Genomic DNA, 6,012 nt, shown 5'->3' with positions numbered 1-6,012 from the left:
CTCTTATGTCTATCGTAATACCTGTCTTTTATTATTATTATTATTATTATTATTATTATTATTATTATTATTATTATCATTATTATTATTATTATTATTATTATTATTATTATTATTACTGCATGAATTTGAGATTTGGGCTGATTACTTTTCATCTGTTACGTGTTTTTATTTCAATATGTTTCCTTCTCTTTCCTATTCTTATTCTTAATTATTCTCATTGGTCTGTTATATACTTTGTTATTTACTTATTTAATTATATCAGTATTTACTTGTTTTCATTTAAATATTCCGTCTTCTCCTTCTTGTTCTTGTTCTCATTATTATCACTATTATTATCGTACATCAAAAAAACACATGTAATACGTGTCTTTTTATCATCACTATACAATTTATCTGTCATTTGTTGTAACACGTCTTCTTATTAATACTATTCTTATCATCATCATAATTATCGTACATCGGGAAGACATACGATAATCTCCCAATTCCAGCTTCCCGTGAATGTACAAGAACACGCAGAAGTACACTCGATAATCCAGATGACGGAGAGAAAATGAATTCAGCTCCTTATATTGACTTCCAGAACCCGTTTAGATGTAGTGTAAAGGTCGCAGATTCGGGGATAAAGTCGTATTTTCTTTAAGCTGACCTTGGATCTCTCTATGGATATGGCAACACGAGAAAAAATAATAAAATGAGGAAAAAGGTCAGAGGGAAAGTTTAATGTATGAGTTTAATAGAAGTGGTGGTGGTAGTGGTGGTGGTGGTGAAAGGGGACAGGAAGAGAAGAGAAGCGAGAGAGAGAGAGAGAGAGAGAGAGAGAGAGAGAGAGAGAGAGAGAGAGAGAGAGAGAGAGAGAGAATATGATGTTGTTGTTGCTGTTCTTGTTGTTATTGCAAAGATGTGGCAATTTTTGTTGACCTGCGCAAAACCTGATTTATTTATTCTCTCTCTCTCTCTCTCTCTCTCTCTCTCTCTCTCTCTCTCTCTCTCTCTCTCTCTCTCTCTCTCTCTACACATTTCTCTTCTTTACCCATTTTTCTTTATACTTCCCATTAATCTACCTGTTTAATTTGATCTACTATGCTTCTCTCTCCACACACACACACACACACACACACACACACACACACACACACACACACACACATTCTTTCGTTCCTTCGTCAGCTGTGCAAATAAAAAGCAAAGTTTAGCTCCAGTGAACAAAACTTTATTTATCTTTGTGCTTCGTGATTCTCATTATTGTTGTTGTTGTTGTTGAGGAGGAGGAGGAGGAGGAGGAGGAGGAGGAGGAGGAGGTGGAGGAAGAAGAATGAGGGGAAGAAAAGAATAAGAGGATGAGGAGGAGGAGGAGAAGAAAGAATAAGAACAAGAACAAGAAATCCACCTTTCTAGAACGACTTATTTCACAAAACCAGAGAGAGAGAGAGAGAGAGAGAGAGAGAGAGAGAGAGAGAGAGAGAGAGAGAGAGAGAGAGAGAGAGAGAGAGAGAGAGAGAACCCAACCCCCTCACCTTAATCACATTTCACAACACACACACGCACACACACACATCCCTTGTAGCTTGTATGGCCTTGATACGGAATAACTTTGGTGAGTGTAGCATTATAATATTAACGCAGATTCCTGAGAGAGAGAGAGAGAGAGAGAGAGAGAGAGAGAGAGAGAGAGAGAGAGAGAGAGAGAGAGAGAGAGAGAGAGAGAGAGAGAGAGAGAGTTTCCTTCGTCACTAGCTCTTATGTAAACAAACTGAGATAAACTTTACTGAAATCTTTGTTCTCTCGTAAATACTGTTTTTACAAAGGTTACAGATGGTTACCCGAGTTCTTAAGGGTGGTTTTCCTATTGGCTGTGCATATTTGTTATTAAACTGTCGCTAGAATCACGAAAACATCCTTGAAAACTCCAATAACTTCCAGTACAGAAAGTTCTTGAGTGTTGTATTTCATAACTGCACACGCCACTTTCCAAATTAGCACTGGGGTCATAAAAACGCCCTTGAAGACTCCAGTAACTTCCACGGCAGCCTGTTGTTGGGTGTTTTCCTAATCAACTAACCATGTCCCCTGTTACGCTGTGACTAAAATTATAAAATCTCCTTGAAAACTTTAGTAACTTCCAATACAGCTTCTTCATAAGTGTTTTTCGCATTAAACTTTCGTAATCTTTATTTAAACTATAAAAAACATCCTTGAGAACCCCAATTACTTCCAATACAGCCTGTTCAAAAGTATTTTCTAATCAGCTAACCATTTTTCTTATTAGATCATCGCTAGAGTCGTAAGAAACATCCTTGAAAACTCCAGTAACTTCCACTACAGTCTGTTAAAGTGTTGAAACGCCACCCAAAGTTAACGCAGGCGATACAGGAGGCACACGTAACCTTCTGTACCATCACTTTACCCGTAACTGTTGCCTGCCATCACCCAGCAGTGCGCACCGAGAGAAAATGTGCTGTAATGAGCGGTACAGCGAAGAGACAGGTATGAAAGTACAGAGATAGATTGACAGATAGACGGATAGATAGACACACAGACAGACAGATAGGTAGATAGATAGCCAGACAGACAAAACACACAAACGCACACACACACACACACACAAGCAGGCACACAGACGGGTTCAATCTTCACACACGAACTCCTGTTAATCAAGCCGTCCTAATTTTTCACTGTGACACTTTCGCTCCACCGCTCCGTGACTGGTACACACACACACACACACACACACACACACACACACACACACACACACACACACACACACACACACACAGCACGTATGCATATCAGACACGGCGCGCACCTAAGCAACAAAAGTGACGGGGTAATTTGAATGCGAGACGTCAGGATGAAGTTTTTGTTATACTACTACTACTACTACTACTACTACTACTACTACTACTACTACTTCATAACGTGTCGGAGGAACAAGACAGAAGACTGAGACAAGAGACGACAGAAGGAAAGGAAGGAAGGAAGGAAGGAAGGAAGGAAGGAAGGAAGGAAGGAAGGAAGGAAGGAAGGAAGGAAGGAAGGGAAATGAAAAGAGCAGTAAAGTTGGATAATAATGGCGATTGTGGTTGTGATATTGATGGAGGAGGAGGAGGAGGAGGAGGAGGAGGAGGAGGAGGAGGAGGAGGAGGAGGAGGAGGAGGAAGGAAGGAAGGAGGAGACACTCGTGAGAATCTTCCGTCACGCGTGGGAACAGTATCACCTCCTCCTCCTCCTCCTCCTCCTCCTCCTCCTCCTCTTCCTCTTTTTCTTCCTCCTCCTCCTCCTCCTCCTCCTCTTCCACTTCTTCCTTTTCCAGGGCGATGACACTGGACAAACGAGAGAGAGAGAGAGAGAGAGAGAGAGAGAGAGAGAGAGAGAGAGAGAGAGAGAGAGAGAGAGAGAGAGAGAGAGAGGAAGGAAATGCGAAGATAAAAAGAAAAATAAGAAGGGATGGAGGAAGAGAGAGAGAGAGAGAGAGAGAGAGAGAGAGAGAGAGAGAGAGAGAGAGAGAGAGAGAGAGAGAATTAGAGATAATATAGAGAAAATGCAGGGCAGAAGCGGAAAATTGTATTACGCTAGAGAGAGAGAGAGAGAGAGAGAGAGAGAGAGAGAGAGAGAGAGAGAGAGAGAGAGAGAGAGAGAACAGGAAGAAGCGTGACATATTAGCAACTCTCTCTCTCTCTCTCTCTCTCTCTCTCTCTCTCTCTCTGTTCCATATACCTTCCCTCGCCACTGTTTCCCATCTGCTCATTTCAGCTTTCTCTTAGAGGGGGAGGGGGAGGGGGAGGGGGTCAAGGCGAGTGTATAGGGGGGATGGGGGGAAATAGTATTGGGGGGTGAGACACACTGGTGAACCGTGCGCATTATGTCTCTCTCTCTCTCTCTCTCTCTCTCTCTCTCTCTCTCTCTCTCTCTCTCTCTCTCTCTCTCTCTCTCTCTCGTACTTCCTGTCTCTCTTTTTTTCCTCTCTGTGTTCCGTTCCTAATGTCATCAAGTTTTATTGCTCTCTCTCTCTCTCTCTCTCTCTCTCTCTCTCTCTCTCTCTCTCTCTCTCTCTCTCTCTCTCTCTTTCGTGTAAGCTCTGAATAAAACTAGGCGTTGACGTGATATTAATGTGAGAGAGAGAGAGAGAGAGAGAGAGAGAGAGAGAGAGAGAGAGAGAGAGAGAGAGAGAGAGAGAGAGAGAGAGAATGACATACGTTAACAAAAAAGGTAATGGGCGTTATGGAATATTCACACACACACACACACACACACACACACACACACACACACACACACACACACACACACAACACACACAAACAGTTATGTGTACGTACATATGTGTGTAGGCGGATTAGTGATATTAAAGCATGTGCGTGCGTGCGTGCGTGCGTGCGTTCGTTCGTGTGTGTGTGTGTGTGTGTGTGTGTGTGTGTGTGTGTGTGTGTGTGTGTGGTTATAAATTATACATTACAGACTTTTTGTGCAATTATGTCATTCTCTCTCTCTCTCTCTCTCTCTCTCTCTCTCTCTCTCTCTCTCTCTCTCTCTCTCTCTCTCTCTCTCTTAGTCAATTAAACACACCTGCGTCGTGGCCTCAGATAAATTAAGGCAAAGCAAACTCATTAACGTCACCTTGAACTCTTAGCGTGAAACTGTTAGACACATTTAAGTTGCACAATTGTCAAATGACTTAACACACACACACACACACACACACACACACACACATGTACGCACGCACGCACGCACAGATTCAACAGGTTCTCGTCAGTAAACAAGGCATAAGGAATTCAACTTTACGTGGCACAAAGGAGGAAAAAATTGTAAACAGGTCTATAAGGTAAGTGTGGGCTACAGGTGTGGGCGGACAGGTGTGTGTGGGCGGCGAGGTCCTTGCTTCTTGCCCACACACATACACACATACACACACACACACGAGAGGAGAGAGAGAGAAAAAAAAAGTTACATCAGCATTTCTGTTTCAACATCACTATTATTACTACTACCATCACTACCACTATCTTCACCACCACAACCTCCATCATCACTATAATCATTGCAGTTTCATCTCGCTGCTGCTGTCATCATCATCATCATCGTAAATATCATTATTTTATTCTAATTATTATTATTATTATTTATTATTTATTTTATTTATTTTTTGCTTCTTTCGTTTTATAACATCACCATTTTCATCACCATCACCACCACCACCACCACCACCACCACACCATCATCACCAAAGGAATGAAAGTTAAGAGAGAGAGAGAGAGAGAGAGAGAGAGAGAGAGAGAGAGAGAGAGAGAGAGAGAGAGAGAGAGAGAGAGAGAGAGAGAGAGTAGGTAGAAAAGGAAATAATTTCACCATGTGCCTTATTCCTACTTTCCCACCTCCTCTCTTTCTCCTCCTTTGCCTCACCTGTGCTTCGCCCCTCGGAGAGACTGGCGCCCCCCACCACGGAGCAAATTAAACTACAAGTAACAGGTGTCCAGGAGAGTCAGGAAGGGAGCGACGCACGTCCTCCTCCGCTCACTTCTAGATCGACACTGCGTTAAAATCTCCGTCTCAGGCCGTCTGGCTCCATCCTCTCTCTTGATTCTCCCTTTCCCTGACTCACACTGACATTACATGAATCTAATCGCATTTCCACGTAGTAGCTTCACTACAAACCCCCATTCTGGTATTCTAAAAGGTATTCGTGGGTTTTTAACGTTTAAACCCGTGTATCAAAGGATTATGAGAGTTTGATGTAAAGGTATCTGGTATCACGTGCCCTACCATCCAATGACGCCACACATACGTCAGAGGCACGTCACTAAGCCGCCCTGCTCTCGCCCCCCTGTCACGCGTTACTCACTCCTTACCGTTACTCAACACGCCTCTTCGTCTGAGTACTCCGTGTATGTGTCTGGCTAGCTGGCTGGCTGGCCTCCGCTCCGCTACGTTAGGATAAGACAAGGTGAATGTTGCGTTAACTTCTTATTTTTCTTATTGTCTTTCCTTGCGTTTCGTGAGGTGAAA

General features: G+C 42.8%; 1 protein-coding gene across 4 annotated transcripts in view; it reads right to left on the bottom strand.

The window, feature by feature from the left end:
- The window catches only part of LOC135109998 (CD109 antigen-like), a 33,209-nt gene extending 27,666 nt beyond the window's left edge, over nucleotides 1-5,543 (bottom strand). For all 4 annotated transcript variants that reach the window (XM_064021988.1, XM_064021986.1, XM_064021989.1 and 1 more), the window contains exon 1: nucleotides 5,410-5,543. The gene's annotated coding sequence lies outside the window, so the exon portion shown is untranslated. The remainder of the gene's footprint in view (nucleotides 1-5,409) is intronic.
- Between the last annotated feature and the right edge of the window lie 469 nt (nucleotides 5,544-6,012).

This window comes from Scylla paramamosain, chromosome 19, assembly GCF_035594125.1.
Source record: "Scylla paramamosain isolate STU-SP2022 chromosome 19, ASM3559412v1, whole genome shotgun sequence".
Lineage (NCBI taxonomy): Eukaryota > Metazoa > Arthropoda > Malacostraca > Decapoda > Portunidae > Scylla > Scylla paramamosain.
This window is presented reverse-complemented; position numbering and strand designations above follow the sequence as displayed.